The following is a 16,517-nucleotide window of genomic DNA, read 5'->3' on the forward strand; positions in this document are numbered from 1 at the left end:
CTCTTCAAATCCCACGTGAAGCAGCCTTATATGGAATCAGACCCTTGGTCTGTCAAGGTCACTATTGTCTACTCAGACTGGCAGCAGCTTTCCAGGGTCTCAGGCAAAGGTCTTTCACATCACCAATGCCTGGTCTTTTTAACTGGAGATATTGGGGATTGAACATGGACCTGCAGCATGCAAAACAGATCCTCTGCCACTGTTAAATACTGGGTTCAATGCATGAGGAGGCTCGTTGCATAGCGATTAAAGCTCTTTATTAGTGATACAGCAATGTTTATTAAGTGACTACAAACTACATCCAAGCACTCAGAACATGCAGCAATATATACAGTCGGGGCAGGGGAAACCCAGTCCCCATGAAACAGAGAACACCCTGTGATTGCACCCTTTTTTGGATCCTTCATTAGAATATGCATACTCATTGGCAGATCCTAGGATCCTCTGATACTGCCTCCCAGTTGGCCAGTTTGAATTATGCAGCCAATTGGGATGCAGATCATTGGATCCTCTCAGTCTATTGTGTTGCACCTTCAGCTCAGGACACAACACCCAACATGTTCAGGCATGCCTTCACATACATAACAGTCACTGAGCCATGGCCATATCTCTCCACCCAGTCAGGCTTACTTCCAGCCTCAGAGTGCCCAAGGGGGAGAACTTGTAAAAGGTTATACATGTGTTCTTGCCTGTTGAATCTCCTCTACAAATGACCTCCCCCATCCCCACGTCTTGATGGGAAAACACCAGATTTCCCTCATTCATTTATTTCATTTTACAAAATCTATATCCCACCTTTCTGCTCTCCTCGACATCAACAGATTGGCTAATGAATTAAAACACACATAGTAAAAATCACATCTTAAAAACCATTAAAACCAAAAAGAAAAGTGTCATTAAAATAATTAAAACCAGAGCTAAAATACCTTCAAAAACATAAGAACAACTAAAAGATTGGGTAGGCTGGAGAGATGGCAACTGTTGGGGACAGACGAGTCTCCCTGGGGATAGAGTTCCAGAGTTTTGGTGCCACGACAAAGAAGACCTTTTCCTGGGTTGCCACCCATGTAGTTTCAAAAGGCGGGACCATCTGAAATGGCTTCAAAAGAGGACTGGAGTAGACTGCAAGTTCATAAGGAAGCAAGTGGTCATTCAGTAAGTTGGTCCCAAACAGTATAGGACTTTAAAGGCCAACTAGGGATCCCAGTCCCCCATTGGAGGTAGGGGATCCCCTGCTTTGGCAGGCTCTTGCCAGCTGGCCGGCAGGGGGAAATACTGTCCCCAATTGACATTTTGACGGGACTTCCAGTAAAAACAGAAGCGCCATCCTTGATGTGAAGTCACCCACAAGTGACATCATCACACTGGGCATGATGCCCTGGGTTTTGAGCAAAAAACTCTGGTTTTGGGGCAAAAACTCTATGGTTTGAGGGCATATTTACCATAAAGTTTTGCCCAAAACCAGTGTCACCCCCCAATGTGATGATATTACATCTGGTGACATCATCACCATGGGGACAGCACTTCTAGTTTTACCAAAAGTTGTGCAAGGTTAAAGATGTCAGTAGCCCAACCAGCCAGATAAGTGGACCTGGAAGCCCTAAAGCCAACACCTTGAATTGTGCCTAGAAACAGCTTGGGAGCAAGTATAGATGGGCCAAGTCTAAAGTCCTATGGTCCCTGACCCACTCCAGTCAGCATCCTGGCTGCAGTATTCTGCTTCAATTGAGATTTCTGAACACTTTTGCAAGATAGCCCCACATAAAGTTTCTGAACACTTTTGCAGGGTTGATTGTTGTTCAGTTGCACAGTCAAGTCTGACTCTTTGCGACCCCAAGGATAAAGTCACGCCAGGCCCTCCTGTCTTCCTTTGCAGGGTAGCCCCACATAATGAGGGGAAGGGAAGGTGATTATAAGCTATACTGAGACTGTTTTAGGGCAGAGAAAAGCAGGGTACGAAAACCAACTTTTCCTCTTCTTCTACCTTGTTAAGTAACAAATTCTGTACTTACCTCCAATATCCCCAAACCGTAGGTGTCAAAACAAAGGCATTGCCACCTGGTGTCACTCCAATAAATCTGGGAGACACCAATGTGCAGTCGGTCTATGGGGGCCTTCTGAATGATGGTTGCACATGGTGCATTTCCTCTGGAAACTGCTGATTTGAGACTTTTTCCCAGGCAATGCTGGGCCTGGCTATCTCAAATGATTGCTTAGTCCCCAGGAAACGGCAGAAATGAGAGAGATAAAAGGCCATCTGCGGCTGGCTTAACCCCGAATGCATCACACATTATAGATGCCTCAAGATGTCTTTCTGAAAGCTTTAATAAAATCCATATTGATTCATTGTCACAAGACATTAAAGTTGCTTTCTCCCCAAACTGCACTGTATAATCTTCGGGGAGTTTTTAAACACTGTCTTGGCAGAAGGATGGATGTCTTTAGTGGGAAGTGACATTTATTGAAAAAGTGTGAGAAGAAGCGTGGAGGAGGTGAAGGTGCTGGGGGGGAGTTGGGGGTGGCAAGTTGAAAGATTGCTCCACTCTCTCAATCTTTCCTTTCTCTTGTCTAGAATGGTGCAAAGAGTTGTCTCAGGAGAAAGAGGTGTGGAATGGTAGCAAGGAGACATTCTGTGTAGTGTGAAGGAGATAAGAACCTGCTGGTTTGTTCAGGAGCAGAGAAAGGCCAACGGTTCAATGGAGAAACACATGCTTTGCGTGCCAAGAAGTTCCAAGTTCAACTTCTGCTTCAAATAAAAATAGTTCAGGCCTTGTCTACGTATGCAGCAGCATGAGGGGTAGATTTCTGAGGTAGTGTCATGGAAAGTACCACTTCAGAATACAGGAAGTGGATAGGGTTGCCAGCCTCCGGCTGGAGGAGGGGAATCCCCTGCCTCAGGGCCCCAGCCCCTACCACCGATCAGTTGGCCGGCAGGGGGACTGACCAGGAGCAGGAGGAAGGCCCAAGTTATGTTGCCAGCAATGTGGCAAAATCACTTCTAGCATGTACCAGAAGTGACACCATCACATGGGCGACACTCTGGTATTTGGGCAAAAAACTCTATGGTAGAAGCCATTTTTACAACAGCGTTCTTGCCCAAATGACAGCATCACCTGGACATTCCAATGTGATGACATCACTTCTGGTACACATTGCCACATCACCAGTGACATAGCCTGGACCTCCCTCTCATTCTTGATAAGTCCCATCTATCCCCCACTAGTGGCCAGGAGAGATCTGGCAACCTTAGAATAGGATCACATTTTTTAAAATGTTTCCCTTGTTGAAAAATTCTTGCAAGTAGAAAACTGGCATGAGAGGGGGAGAGTTGGTCCCCTTAACATGCTTCCTTCTTTAATATGCAAGGAGTGTTTGGTGGGCATTAAAAAGGATATTGCCCCTACAACAGATTCCAGGAGCACAGTCTACCTAATATTCCAGGATTCCTGCTATGGTTGCTAGTTGAGGGATGGTACCTGACAAGATACTTAAGGGGGTGAGGACATTGGGGGTTGGCACTGACATGATGTTATGATTTCACTTATAGCACAAAACTGGAAGTGATGTCATTGCAATGCTCCATGATTCAGCTGAAACTCTATGGTTCCAGTAAGCACCACCCATTTCTCCACAATCTCCACCTCTTCCCTCCATTATAATAGTGAAAGCAGCAAAACCAAGTTACCCACAGGCAGGGGTGTGTGTCTCTATATACTCAGAGAACTCCCCAGGTCTGAAGAAAAATATGGCTTTGTAAATTAAACCAAAGGTCAAAGACATATTAAAAAATTGGTGAGTGCTGAGCTTGCTCGAGGAAACAGAACATGTTGAGATCTGTTTAGAGTTAGTTAAAAGGAAAATGGTGGAGGGAAAATAGCTAGGGTTGCCAAGTCCAATTCAAGAAATATCTGTGGACTTTGAAGGTGGGGCCAGGAGACTTTGGGAGTGGAGCCAGGAGCAAGGTCATGACAAGCATAATTGTACTTCAAAAGGCCATCACATTTAAAGGGACTACACACCTTTTAAATGCCTTTCCTCTATTGGAAATAATGAAAGATAGGAGCACCTTCTTTTGGGGCTCATAGAATTGGATCCCAGGGTCCAAACTTTTTGAAACTTGGAGGGTATTTTGGGCAGAGGCTCTGGATGTTATGCTGCAAATTTGGTGCCTCTATCTAAAAAAGACCCCCCCCTCAGAGTCCTAGATACCCACTGATCAATTCTCCATTATACCCTGTGGTAATCAGTCTTCATAGGGAATAATGGAGTGACCAGCAGGCATTTTCCTCCCCCCACCCCACTTTCTGATGACCCTGAAGCAGGGAGAGGGCCTCCAAACCGGAGGATCCCCTGCCCCCACCTGGGGTTTGGCAACCCTAAAAATAACCTGTACAAACCCTTGCAAGTTCAAGTCACAGAAATGAAAAGGCGGAGTGTAAATTCTCTCCCCACCCCACCCCCTGCAGGCTTCCAGTTTGTATCTGTAAATGCCCTAATGAGGCAATCATGGCTTCCTTCATTTGTTTCAGTCCCAGCCCTGCTTCCTCCCATGGCTTGCTGCCTGGCTTACATAAATCCTGTCCAGTAAGGTAGGCGGGGAGAGGGGTAGAACGCAAAATTAGAAGAGGAACAAGTGCAAAGAAGATGTGGTGGACGTTTCCGTTCCCACGGCATCAGGGAATTCACAGGCAGGTGGCTCTTCCCTAGAGGCTTCATTTATTTCAGAGCAGTGCTCCAGAAAAAGAATCAGGCTACCAGACACATCAATCTTCAGGCAATTGTCTTAAAACGATGTGCAGATATCCCTTGTATTATTTTTACAAACTCTATATTAGGGAAAATTCCATTTTTTTGCAAAGCAGACAAACCAGAGTTCAAGGTAAGTTCAGAAGGGCACTTTCTTTAGTTGTCAGTACTTCAGTATTTTTAACAACTGTGGGGACCGGCCTTCCGTCCAGGGGGGCACAATTCATTTCCTGTTGAACTCCCACTACTGCTATTATCACAGCAGTGTCTAGTATTCATGGGTTAAAGATTCCTATATATAGGTACACTTCTTGGATATAGACATATGCATTATTTTTAAGTCTTATTTTTCAGGGGGAAGGGAACTTAATTGGAATTAATGTTATGTCTGTAATGCCCCAAAGGTATCAAGCTGTGTTTATCGGACATGTGCAGAATTATATTATTGTTTGTTTTCAGGTTTCTTGAAAAGCCCCCTAAATATAGTGTTAACCAAGCACATCTCTCTTCCAAGGCAATACTTATTTATTCCTTATATATACAGTGGGGCATGCATGTTTGGACGACATGTTCTTCCAAACTGCAGTAACGCAGAGTAGATATAAACATGGGATGTAGCAAATTAAATCATGCAAGAGTCTCTTCCAAACATTCAGTGCTTCCACAGGCTCCCACAGTTTATTGAGCATTTCTTCTTTGCAGAGTACAGTCTTCATCGGTCCTCCTAAGACTGTGCCTTTACTGTGGGATTGCATCTTCTGGGTATTCGTCAAGTAGTCTTTTGCACCACACAAAATGCACCAACCCCTCCTTCATAGTTTTCTGCTCTCATATCCCAGTATATTCCTACTTATGATTTTGCTTTTATAGCTCTACCCTCCTGACATAGAAAGGTGTAACACTGCTTAAGATTGTGCTGCTGCTTACCCAGAGTTGCCTCATTCTGTTAATATCATCTGCCCATTCTTCCTGGTTGTCTCTTATCTTGACTCCCCTACTAAGTATTACTGTGTTTTCGCCCTCCCTCACAGGGTTTCCCTTTATCTTGTTCTTTGTTAAACAGCCCCTTTTTCCTTTTTCTTCTTTGTTTTTCTCTGGTTGCCCTACCCAGTCATTTGAATGTGTATTGGTAAAAGCTGACCCCGCCTAGGAAACTGGGGGGAGAGACAAAAATCCCTCTTATGTCCTGTTTTGATAACCGCACCAGGGCTGTAGCCAGGATTTTAAAAGTCAGGGGGCCTTTTAAAAACTCGGGGGGACACCCTTTCTCATCCACTGTGGAGTTTGCCAATTCTCAGAAGCTTTCTGGGCAGGAGCAAAAGCTGGAAGCTCTGAAAGTGGACAAGTCAAGGCAGTCAACTAGGGTTGCCAATCCCCAGGTGGGGGCAGGGGATCCCCCGGTTTGGAGGCCCTCCCCCTGCTTCAGGGTCATCAGAAAGCGGGAGGAGGGGAGGGAAATATCTTCTGGGAACTCTATTATTCCCTATGGAGATTTATTCCCATATAAAATCATGGAGAATTGATCCACGGGTATCTGGGGCTCTGGGGGGGCTGCTTTTTGGGGTAGAGGCACCAAATTTTCAGTATAGCATCTAGTGCCTCTCCCCAAAATACCTCCCAAGTTTCAAAAAGATTGGATCAAGGGGTCCAATTCTATGAGCCGCAAAAGAAGGTGCCCCTATTCTTCATTATTTCCTATGGAAGGAATTGAAAAGGTGTGCCGTCCCTTTAAATTTGATGGCCAGAACTCCCTTTGGAGTGCAATTATGCTTGTCACAGCCTTGATCTTGGATCCACCCCTAATGTCTCCTGGCTCCACCCCCAAAGTCTCCTGGCTCCAGCCCCAAAGTCCCCAGATATTTCTTGAATTGGACTTGGCAACCCTACAGTCAACCCTAAGACTGGAGTCACAAAGGGACTGCACCCTGCATGCAAGCGGGGGGGGGGGGGGTTCCTTCCATCTCCGTCTCCTCAGCCCATTCCACACAGCTTCCTCTACCTCCTGCTCCTCCCTCCTCTTCACCTGCTGCTTTTGCTTCTTCAGTGCACTATGCCCTACTCAGCTCTCCCCGATCTGGCTGCTGCTCATGACAAAACAAACAAAAAAATGTCTGCACCCCAGAGGGCTCCCTGGAAGTTGGAGGGCCCAGCCTGGAAGTCGGGTGGGGGGGTGCCCCCACAGGCCCCCCTGTGGCTACAGGCCTGAACCGCACACAAAAGGCTGATGGTAAGTGAAAAATAACACACTGTTTTTATTTAACTTTTAGGTGAAATGATTGGGTAGAAATCAGGTATTGAATTTATGAGGCAAACAGACAACAGGAATGAGGTGACTATGTAAAAATAAATTCCAGATAACTTGTCACAGATAAGTAACTCTTTCTGTTATTCAGACAGGTCTTTAAAACTTGAGAGAGATTTCTTGGCGGTCTATGCTTATGTAAATAAGAATAAACGTCTTGGTATCAGATTCTAAAGTTGGTGAAGGCAGGAACATTCACACAAGTTCCAGCTTCCTTCCTTAGCCACTAGCTAGGAACCACCCCATTTTTTAGGAAATAATTCCCTCACACTTGTTAGGGATGGGCTATCCCTAACTCATTGATCTTTTCCAGTCTGCTTCGCTCTCACTGTTAACTATCAGCTCTCAACTGCCACTCCTAACGGACTCTCTCAACTGAAGAATTCCATTTGAATCTCATGTCACTCAAGGTTCTCAGACCAGGTTGCAGCATTAACAATGTACTGTCCATCACAGTCACATTCTCTTCTTATTAGGGTTCCCAGCCTCCTGCTGGGGGCAGGGTTTCCCCCAGTTCCAGGATCTCCAACCTGCTGCATCAAACTGGCCAGTGGGGGGAGCCCTGCCTTCAAAGAGCACTGGCGTGCTGGAAGCGATGTTATCTATGATAATTATAGAGGTCTTTCCCCAAATGCTAGAGTGTCCCCCACAACATGCCTGGCATGATCACTTCTAACTTAAGTGACATCATTGTGCTGCATACAGCGCACACAAAGAAAATTCCCCCTCCAACAGCTAGGTAAGACCTGACAACTCTACTTCTTCTTTCAGTCTCAGCTGTGCATCTACCTTTTCTGTGAAATCTCCTTTATTAATCTTCTGTAAGCTCCCCCCTTCCCCATATAGTATAGCACAGTGTTTGAACACAAGGACATACGAACCCTACTAGATTGGACCAATTTCCATCTACTCCAGCATCCTGTCTGAACCATGGTCAACAATTTCCTCTGGAGGTCCAACAACAGGGTATAGATGCCAAGGCCTTCCCCCAGTGTTGCCTCTTGACTAGTTCCCTCTAAGCTGAGTTAGTGTGAGCTAGCTGACACATTTTTAGCCTCCAGCTCACACATTTTTGTCTTAGCTCAGGGAAAATGGCCCCAGAGCAAACTAAGACCGATTTCTCACTTGCCTTACACCACTCTCACATTCCTCTTCTCAGCAGCGCTTCCTTCCGATTTCACACTATCTGCCCCGGGACTGCAGCTAGCATCAGCTTTTTTGCATGACAAACAGAAACTAGTTTTAGAGGTTTCTGTTTGCCGCGCAAAAAAGCCAACACTAGCTGCAGCTCCAGGGCAGATAGTGTGAAATCGGAAGGAAGCCCTGCTGAGAAGAGGAACGTGAGAGTGGCGTAAGGTAAGTGGGAAATCAGTTTAACTTATGCAGTAGATCACAACTTTAATGCCACTAGTTCACAAAGTAGAATTTTTGCTCACATGACTTCGCAGCTTACAGGCAACATTGCTCTTGACACTGAGGTTCAACGGTTTATTGCCCCAGAACTTGGAGTTTCCATCTAGTCACCAATATTTTACCTCAGAATCCTGTATATCACAATTTGATATATTTCTAATGTTTGTAATTTAAGCAAATTTCAATAAAATAAAACTCTTTGTTGGAAAAAAAAGTCACTACTTATTTATGGTGACCCCAGCAACGGGCTTTCAAGGCAAGGGAGAAGCAGAGGTGCTTTGCCATTAGCTTCCATTTTGGTGTAGTGGTTAAGTGCATGGACTGTAATCTGGGAGAACCAGGTTTAATTCCCCACTCCTTCACATGCACCTGCTGGTATGATCCTGGGTCAGTCATAATTCTCTCAGAGCTGTTACTCTCAAGAGCAGTTCTTGAAGAGCTCTCTCAGCCCTACCTATCTCCCAGAGAGTCTGTTGTGGGGAGGAGAAGGGAAAGGAGATTGTGAGCCACTCTGAGACTCCAAGGGAAGGATGGGGTATAAATCCAATCTCTTCTCTTCTTATTTTCTCTTCCTCTGCAGAGTCTTCCTTCCCATCCCTTCCTTCCCTGCTTAACTCCCATGATCTGAGGAGATAAGACTATACCATGCCACCTTCCTTCCTACTTAACCATCCTACCATGATCTGAAGAACATAACAAATTGTTGTAGATATTGCAGAAGACTAAACTAGACAAGACTAAAGTAGACTAGATTAGACCAGAAGGTCTAAATTGTCTTTCGGCATCCAAAGAGTACGAGAGAGAAAGAGAGAGAGAGAGAGAGTGTTCAGGTTAAATGTTCAGTTCTTGCCACAATTTTGCCAAACTGAAATAAGAAGTCTGTTATACTGTTGGCTAACCTTTTTAAAAAATCTTGCTTATTGCATAAGCGTATAATTTTGTTTACTAAAACAAGAGAGTAAAAGCTATCATCAACTCATTGTTACTGGGCCAAAGTCAAAATTGTATTTCTACCAATGGATCAACGTGATGTCCTTTTAAAAGATCATTCTGTTCCAGCTGCTACAATGCTGTTTATCTGGTGCACCTAATTATATATTGTAACCTGCATCTGGAGAGCTGGTTTGATGTTATTATAGCTTCTTCACAGACAAAACAAAAATATTGGCTTAAACATACCCGTTGAACAAAAGTGAGCACCTTTTAGATTTGCAACTGATTAAAAAAAACACAAATTCAAATGAAAAATTTGACACAAGCATATGCTCACACAGAACAGCTGGCATGACAGAATAGGATCAATACATGCAATGTTATCATTGTTTTGGCTTTTTAGGGCTTGATGGATCATCAACTTTTTGGTGATCCATGTGAAAAGAGATCACTTATATAACACTGCAATTTTTTTACACCACCAAACAGCCCATCTTTAGATTGGTGTGCCCAGGGCTTATTTTGTAGAAAAAGCCCAGCAGAAACTCATTTGCATATCATGCCACACCCCCTGATTCCAACGGCGTTCTTGTGCATTCCTGCTCAAAAAGAGCCCTGGGTGTGCCAGATTCATACAGGGGAGATATGCGGACAAATTCTAAAGCAGGGGTGTTGAACTCATTTGTTATGAAGGCCAGATCTGACATAAATGGGACTTTGTGGTACCAGGCACGTGTATCATGAAATGTAATGCCAGGTAGCAGAGATATAAACTTTATAAAAGATACAGAGAAAAACAAAGATTTTTTACTTAAAATACAAACATGCATAAAACTCTTGCAATATTTTTTTTTAAATAAAAAGGTGGGGAAACAGTGGGACTCGGCAACGCAAGTTTAAAAATAAAACATAAAGAAAAAGCACAAGGATCACAGCAGAAACTAAAAATATAAACCAAAAACATAAAATGCTTTGGGCTTAGGAAATGGCTGGGCATTGCAAGCTTTCCCCCCTGCCCCCAGGTCTATGAAGATTGGCAATGGCTCTTTAGTATATTATACATTGGATTTATATTCTGCCCTCCACCCTGAATCTCAGAGCAGCTTACAATCTCCTTTATCTTCCTCCCCCACAACAGACACCCTGTGAGGTGGGTGGGGCTGAGAGGGCTCACACCAGCTGCCCTTTCAAGGACAACCTCTGCCGGAGCTATGGCTGACCCAAGGCCATCTCAGCAGGTGCAAGTGGAGGAGTGGGAAATCAAACCCGGTTCTCCCAGATAAGAGTCCGCGCACTTAACCACTACACCAAACTGGCTTTCTCCCTTTGGCTGTGGGTTCCCAGGTTAGAGTACTCACTAAGTACCAGTTCTCAGGTCCATTCAGCAGAGACATGCTGACTCAAAGCACCAATCCATTATTTGTGAGGTCACACAACTCCAGCAAGGAACAGCTTCTAACTAGCCATAAATACTGAAAAGTGAAACTGAACTCCACTCCACTAAAATACATTGCAGCACAGATAAAGCTGCAAGGAAAACACAGAATGAATTTTCCATTAAGGTCTCTGTCCCCAGATAGACTACTAGTATATCTGGGTACAGAGACCTTAATGGAAAGTCTATTCCACATTTTCTTTTGCAAGCCCAGAACTGCTTCTCTCTTCAGCCTGCAAAGACAAGGAAGGAGGACCTGGGAACTATAGCAGCCTCAGAGCTTCAAAGGGTGAGGACAGGAAGGGGTGGGAGAGAAAAGAGCCCACAGACCTGATTAAAGCCCTGGGCAGCCCAGTTCTGGCCCATAGGCCAGATATTTGACACCCCTGTGTCTATATTTGTGTCTTTGATCTGAAGCAATAAGGGACTATATTTGATCTGAAGCAATAAGGGACTATATTTGTGTCTTTGATCTGAAGCAATTATCCTTTATAAATAGTTGACTGATATTTAGGGGCAGGTTTCACATCAAGACTTGAGATGCAAAGAGGAAAAAACATGCAGTTTTCACAGGTTCCAAGGGTTTACTAAATTCCACCCTCTTCTGGAAGCACTAAAATAGCATTGATACCCCATCAGCAAGTAAGTGAATGAATAGCCCAGTGAACCAGTAAAACCCAAGCTTCTTAGATTCAGTTTGGTCAATGGGTGGCTCATAGGATCTGTGTGAAAGAATTAAATTTCAAAACACTTACAAGCTGCAGAACAAACTTCCTGGCCTTTCATTATCTGAATATTATAGCAAGTTCAGGTCTTTTTTAAAGCAGGAATGCAGCTCTGGCTGGCTTGGTGTCATGGGGTGTGGCCTAATATGCAAATAAGGCCCTGTTGGGCTTTTTTCTACAAAAAAGCCTTGTCTGAAACAATGGTGATAAAAGCTTAGTGTCATGGGGTGTGGCCTAACATGCAAATAAGTTCCTGAAACAATGGCCTAATATGCAAATGAGCTCCTGCTGGGCTTTTTCTACCAAAAAAGCCCTGAACAGGTTGCTTTGTTCACAAAAATCTGAAGCTCTGATACATGGATATTTGGACATTGAGTCATAATGTTTTAAATCTTGAGAACTTGAAGAATTTATTGCTTATATTTAGCTCTTGTATTTGTTGCTCTTACAGTATACCCCTTTAACTTTCTAGAATAGTATACCCCTTTAACTTTCTGCATTATTAGTATGTATATACTAACCATTTGATGTTTTGTTGTTGACCGCTAATATTTCTTAACACCTATTTAGTAAAATTTATGTGTGTTACATATGACACACACACACACACACACACACACGTAAATAGGTTCAGGTAGATAGCCATGTTGGTCTGAAGCTGCAGAACAAAGTTTGAGTCCAATGGCACCTTTAAATTTTATTTTGGGAAGGGCTTTTTTTTAGCAGGAATGCACAGGAATGCAGTTCTGGCTGGCTCGGTGTCAGGGGGTATAGCCTAATACACAAATAAGTTCCTGCAGGACTTTTTCTACAAAGAAAGCCCTGATTCTGGGTATAAGCTTTCGTGTGTGTGCACACTTCTTTAGATACAAAAATACCATGGTATTTGAAGAGGTGTGCATGCACACAAAAGCTTATACCCAGAATAAAACTTAATCTTGATCTTAAAAGTGCCACTGGACTCAAACTTTGTTTCACTTGCATACGTGTTATTGTTAACTAGCTGTGCTGTTACTATGGAATTTCAGCAGCTGCTGCCTCAGCTGGTTGTGTGGCTTTCCCCTGCTGCAAACCCAGCTGCTGCTCTTCCCGCAAGTACCTGCCTTTTGATTTTTGCTCATAGAACATCAGCTGTAGAAGCAAATGCTCACCGGTTGTTTGAGGAGTCTTTTGGGAAGGTCAGATTCCATGTGTAACCCTGATCCCACAAGGCGGCTCAAGAGTTGAGCTATCCCATTTAAGGGGGGAAAGGCACAATTTCCCCAGAGCCATATAAGGGGAAAAAGGTACAATCTTCCCAGAGTGATTAGAGGGCCTGAAGTAGCAGGTAGTTTACCTCAGAAGCCTCTAGCTGTACTATAACACCATACATTAATGCTTTAGAGGTGACAGGAAACTTCTGGAAGGAAAAAAGGGGTCAGAAAACATTAGGGTTGCCAAGTCCAATTCAAGAAATATCTGGTAACTTTGGGGGTGGAACCAGGAGACTTTGGGGGTGGAGCCAGGAGACATTAGGGATGGAACCAAGATCAAAGCTGTGAAAAGCATAATTGAACTCCAAAGCGAGTTCTGGCCATCACATTTAAAGGGACGGCACACCTTTTCAATTCCTTCCTTCCATAGGAAATAATGAAGGATAGGGGCACCTTCTTTTGGGGCTCATAGAATTGGACCCCCTGGTCCAATCTTTTTGAAACTTGGTGGGTATTTTGGGGAGAGGCACTAGATGCTATACTGAAAATTTGGTGCCTCTACCCCCCAAAACAGCCCCCTCCAGAGCCCCAGATACCCGTGGATCAATTCTCCATGATTTTCTATGGGAATAAATCTCCATAGGGAATAACAGAGTTCCCAGCAGACATTTCCCTCCCCTCCCCCTGCTTTCTGACGACCCTGAAGTGGGGGGAGGGCCTCCAAACCGGGGGATCCCCTGCCCCCACCTGGGAATTGGCAACCCTAGAAAACATATCAATGCAGAGCAGAGCTGCAAGTCCATTAAATGTCAAAGGACTGGCTTGACTAAAGTCAGGAGCAACTTGTGAAACTCTGGATCTGCTTGGGCATAACAGACCTGAACTCTTTTATGTTGATCATTGTTCTATACATCTTACTTATTGTTCTATCTAACATTTTCTGTATGGAAAAAAGGAGATAGTTTCAGAGGGTAGCTATGTTGGTAGGATTGCCAGACTCCAGGTGGTGGCTGGAGATTTCCTGGAATTACAGCTAGAATCCAGCTGATTGAGATCTTTCACCAGTCGCGGATTAGCGGGCGGGGGGGTGGGTGGGGTGGCGGTACTCATACGGGAGGGTTACTCCTTCCGGGCTCTCCTGGCCCCAAAGATCGACGGTATTGAGTGCGTTGGCCTTGCGTGGGATGTCGGGGAGAGGTTGGCGATCTGGCTGGTGTATCGTCCGCCTAACGCACCGGCCAGCGCCTTACCATCCCTGATGGAGGCGGTGTCCGGCTGGGTGTTGGAATACCCAGGGCTTTTGGTCCTGGGTGACTTCAATGTCCACGCCGATGACGCGGCCTCCACTCAGGCGATGGACCTAGTGTCTTCCATGGCGACACTGGGACTCTCCCAATTTGTCATGACTCCCACGCACCAGGCTGGGCACACATTAGATCTGATCTTTGCGACCGGGATTCTAGTGAACGAAATCGAAACGGAGGCGATACCATGGTCGGATCACTTAGCCCTCAAGGCTCGTATGGAGACGCTACCACAACCCTGTAAGGGCGGAGAGCCTATTTTGGCTCGCCCATGGAGCCTGATGGACCCGGAACGGTTCCAAACGGCTCTTCGGGACCCTTGGCCCCCTCGCGATTCCCTTGATGCCCTGGTTGATGCCTGGCAAGATCGGCTATCCGGGGCAATCAACGAGATCACACCCCGATGTCCTCTGCGTCCTCGTTCAAGGCTGGCTTCTTGGTATACCTTGGAGCTACGCCGGCTGAAACAAGGACTCCGACGACTAGAGAGGCAGTGGCAGCGCACTCGTGGCGAAGCGGCGAGAACATCCTACAGAACGCTTATGAGGTCTTATGAGATGGCAGTCAAGGCCGAGAAGAAGAAGTACTTCGCGGCCAAGATTGCGTCTGCAAATTCGCACCCGGCACAATTGTTTAAAATAATTGGACACTTAACCACACTGCCCCAAAGCAGACCAAACATTAGAGAATTGGAAATAGGCTGCGAGGCTTTTGCAAAAAATTTTGCAGACAAAATCACGTCGCTCCGTCGCTCCAAAATCACCTTGGATACAGTATATGAGCCCGAGGCCCCGTGCCTGTCTTCTGATTTAACCCTGGATCACTTCGACCCACTCAGCCTGGAGGAAGTTGATGGAATCCTCTCCTCTGCGCGCCCTACAACTTGTGATTTGGACCCATGCCCCTCCTGGCTAATTAAATCCTGCCTGAGGGAGCTTGAATGTCCTTTACGGGACATCATAAATAGATCCCTCTTGGAGGGGCGTTTTCCATCATCTCTAAAAGAGGTTTTGGTCCGTCCCCTCTTGAAAAAAAGTACAGCAGACCCGGCCGAATTGGCAAACTACCGGCCGGTCTCTAATTTACCGTTTTTAGGTAAAATCATAGAGAGGGCAGTGGCGTCACAGTTGCAGAGCTTTCTGGATGACGCTTCCATCCTAGACCCTTGCCAATCCGGCTTTCGCCCAGGTTATGGGACGGAGACAGTACTGGTCGCCCTGGTAGATGATCTTCAATGGCATCTGGATCGGGGCGGTGTGGCGGCGCTGATGTTGTTGGACCTGTCGGCTGCGTTCGACACAGTCGACCATCGGCTACTGACCCGCCGCCTCGCCGACGTAGGGGTGAGGGGGTCTGCCTTACAATGGCTCTCCTCCTTCCTCGAGGATCGGGGACAAAGGGTGGCAATTGGGGGCAAGCGGTCCCGGAGGCGCACACTGGACTGTGGAGTGCCTCAGGGGGCAGTTCTCTCACCAATGTTATTTAATATCTATATGCGCCCCCTTGCCCAGATCGCCAGGAGACATGGACTTGGGTGCCATCAATATGCAGATGACACCCAACTCTATCTGCTAATGGACGGCCGGCCTGACTGCGTCCCAGAGAATTTAGACCGGGCCCTGCAGGATCTGGCAACTTGGTTGAGGAGGAGCGGGCTAAAATTGAATCCAGCGAAGACAGAAGTCCTTTGTCTAGGTCGGGGCGCTCGGGGAGGAAAATACCTCTCCCTGTCTTCGACGGGGTGCCGCTAAAAGCGGCGCACCGGGTTAGGAGCCTGGGAGTTTTACTGGAGCTTGCACTATCAATGGAAGCCCAGATTGCAGCCACTGCCAAGTCAGCCTTTTTCCATCTAAGGCGGGCAAAGCAGTTGGCTTCCTTCCTAGAGCGCCAAGATCTGGCAATGGTGCTTCATGCAACGGTCACCTCGAGACTGGATTACTGTAATGCCCTCTACATGGGGCTGCCTCTGTACCGAACCCGGAAGCTGCAGCTGGTGCAGAATGCAGTGGCCAGACTGTTGCTAGGGCTTCCTAAATGGGAACACATACAGCCTGGGCTGCGCGAACTGCACTGGCTGCCAGTTATATACCGGGTTCGTTACAAAGTGCTGTTTATTACCTTTAAAGCCCTATATGGTCGAGGACCTGTCTACCTTAGGGACCGTCTCTCCCCATATGAACCCCAGAGAGCACTGAGGTCAGCCGGGAAAAACTTGTTGACTATTCCCAGACCGAGAGAGGTGAAGCTGCAATGTACCCGTAACCGGGCCTTCTCCTCTATAGCTCCGAGCCTATGGAACCAACTTCCAGAGGAAATGCGGGCCCTGCGGGACCTAGAACAGTTCCGCAGGGCCTGCAAGACCTTCCTCTTCCGACTGGCTTTCGCTGATGAAAATGGAAATTGCTAAGGAAACCGCCATCATAAAAGCAAACATAGCATTAGCACTTTTACTAATTTAATTTAATC

The sequence above is a fragment of the Heteronotia binoei genome, chromosome 7, assembly GCF_032191835.1.
Source record: "Heteronotia binoei isolate CCM8104 ecotype False Entrance Well chromosome 7, APGP_CSIRO_Hbin_v1, whole genome shotgun sequence".
Classification (NCBI taxonomy): domain Eukaryota; kingdom Metazoa; phylum Chordata; class Lepidosauria; order Squamata; family Gekkonidae; genus Heteronotia; species Heteronotia binoei.